Source organism: Jaculus jaculus, chromosome 2, assembly GCF_020740685.1.
Source record: "Jaculus jaculus isolate mJacJac1 chromosome 2, mJacJac1.mat.Y.cur, whole genome shotgun sequence".
NCBI classification, from domain to species: Eukaryota; Metazoa; Chordata; class Mammalia; order Rodentia; family Dipodidae; genus Jaculus; species Jaculus jaculus.
In genome coordinates this window covers 93,774,113-93,776,977 of record NC_059103.1, presented here as the reverse complement: position 1 = coordinate 93,776,977, position 2,865 = coordinate 93,774,113, and the positions used below count along the sequence as shown (strand labels likewise).

Genomic DNA, 2,865 nt, shown 5'->3' with positions numbered 1-2,865 from the left:
TTCAGAAGACTGTTATTCATTCATGCACTCTGCTGTATGGCTCTCAGGGCAACAGTTCTCATTCTGGGCAGTCATTCATTTGATCATGTGAACGAAGACCAAAAGGAACAGGTAAAGCCAGACCGTCCACATGCGTCACAAATCACACAACTTGAAGTCATGATGGAAAAGCCATAGATTCAGCTTTAAACCCAAGTTTATAAGACACCGTTAGTGGAAACTGGTGACAATGGCTGCTGGAAGTAAGCGAAGCTGAATGATCTAAGTCCAGGACACCACTTCGCTAAATCTCCCCTGCTTAAGACTTCTTGGTAAGAATCCCCTCAGCTCACTTAACAAGTTAGTAAAGGCAGCACACTACAGCATTAGAAGCTAACTACTAAAGAGCATCCCTTAACAGATGGTTTCCACAGGGCTCGGCTATATCTTGATCTACCAGCTGTCTACAGGTCCTCCCACTAATCATCCAGGAGACCTTTAATTTCATTTTTGAGACATTATTGTCATATTCCAGAAGAGCTCAAAAGGCCATGTTCCCATGGCCTTAAAGGAAAATTAAGCCCAGGGACCATTTCGCCCCACTCCTCTACTCCCCCATCTGGGGTGTAAGATTAGTATACAAACCCACAGTGGCACAGTTATTGCTTTAATTGGGGGGTGGAGTGGGAGGCAAGACACCACGGTGAGGGGAGAAAGCAAAGGACTTCAAATGTAGGAACAATCATTCAAATAGTCATACACAAATGAACTGGAATCATTTTCTTAAGGACTCAACTTGTGGAATAAAAACTTTAATTGCCGTTGCAAAAAACATCTGTATGAAGTAGAAACTGGTTTTTTAAATAACATTAGTAGAGAATGTATTCTAGAAAGTGGAGGTAACTGGATGTAAAATTCTGGCAGCAATTTAACAGAACAGTCCCAGATGGTCAGCTGAGGCCAACATCTAATGAGGACGAAAACCTGGTCTGTGGGGAATTTTGGATGATACTTGCAGAAATATTATACTGTGCATAAACCAAATTGAATTGTTTCCACATGAGTTGTAAAGTTTCACATAGTAAAAGTTTTTTTCTACATGCACTTCAATTTCACAGCAAGAGTGGCATAGAATACCTAAACACAGAAGACAGCATTCATGCAAGGTATCTAACTCCTTGATACAATAATGCATACACTTAAAAATGATTACACTACCATTACACCTAGGGCTTTCTGCAACTACAAGGTGGTGGTCATGGACAGCATGGCCCCCAGTATCAACATCTAGGAAGCAGCCACCTCCTTCTATGTGTCTTCTCTTTTTGCGGTTTTTCTTCATCTTTCTTAATCAACTCTGCTGCTGCTGCTTCTTAGCAAAACTGGTAAAAACAAAATTGTAATCATTGAACATGGTGCTCTGGCAATCACGACGTTTAAAACCTTCCATCTTTTGGGGTGAAGAAAACACAGTGCGACATTTAGAACTCTGATTAACAAACAAGGTGGTCACAAACTTACCTGTCTTGCAGACGTCCACAACTTTCCTGATCAGGTCATCATAGGAGGTCTGACTTGTTTGTTTCAAAGCTGACATAAGAAAATTCTGGTTTTGGAGTGTTGTGAATTGTCCAGTAAGTTCCATCTGATTTCATTCCATTCATCGAATACCCACAAGGACTGAACAGTGTGGCATCAATGACAGAACCTGGTATCAGGTCACAACTTCCACTCGCACGAGTGACATCCTTTGCAGTAACACCGTCTTTCATGTAGAACTGGTCCATAACTGCTGGGTTAAGCTCACTCATCAGAATTTCCAGGGTTTGATCTGGCTGACTGATTACCCGACTCTCTGGGAAATCCAAAGTTTACAAGTACCAACAGTGAGAATTCATACGTCCCATACAATATGCTGCTCCATTGGGAAACTTGCATTCAGAAACTCTATTTCTTCTTGGAAATTCCGGTGTGGGTACCCTTGGTGAGAAGGCTTCATGAAATTCTTACGAGAATAAAAAAAGCTTTGAATTGAATCAAACCCACTGTAATCCCTAGCAAGTTTCAACAGGGGAACCAGTGCTTTCAGCAAGAGGGTGGTACCACATGTCTTCAAAATGAAACATCTCTTGGAGACAAACATGCTACTCTCACTGAGTACATGAGCTTCCTGCTTGTCAGTTTTTGTCACACTTATGATTGAGCATTGAACATCCTTCAAAAGGACATCCCATTCAGACCTCGGGGTGGTGCGAAGATCCCCAGATCCCTGGTTGGCGTCGGATTGCTGCCTGGAGAACCAAACCTCCAGCAGCTTCTCGGTCCCTTTGAAAAAATGCGCAGCTTCCATCACTGTGAGACAAGCAAACAACCAACAACCACAGAAAATCAACTAAAATTAACTCTCTTCTCTTGCCACTGCGGATTGTTCCAGCTGTGTTACCAAAGTTCAGGTTCCTTTTTTTTTTTTTTTTTTTTGCTATAATTTTATATTAACTTTTTTTTTTAGAAAAAAAAAGATTAATAAAAATTTTCCCGGCTATTTTCGTGAGCAAAAGTTGAACGTGAGTCTGTTGGAAATAAAGAGGCAGGTAGAATTCAGTCTCTGGTAGTCCGCTGCTTTCCCCGTTAGAGAGAGTTGAGCGAGCGCTAGCTAATGTCGCTGGCCATACCGTGTAAGCCTAGGTTGGACTCTTAACACCCCAAGGCCAGACCCCCAGTTACCCCCACCCCTAGCAAGGCTCCACCAACTGGGGACTAAGTAGGAGGCTTTATCACAAACATAGGCTGTGGGGGACATTTTCTATTCAACCACAGAGTCTACTTTTTCCCACAAAGTCAGATATTAAGTGTGACTTCAGTGGGTCAGAATCATGTGTAACAAGA

At 42.1% G+C, this 2,865-nt stretch overlaps 1 pseudogene; it reads right to left on the bottom strand.

Annotated features, from left to right (window-relative positions):
* Positions 1-1,288: 1,288 nt before the first annotated feature.
* On the bottom strand, positions 1,289-2,329 carry LOC123458823 (annotated as a pseudogene).
* Between the last annotated feature and the right edge of the window lie 536 nt (positions 2,330-2,865).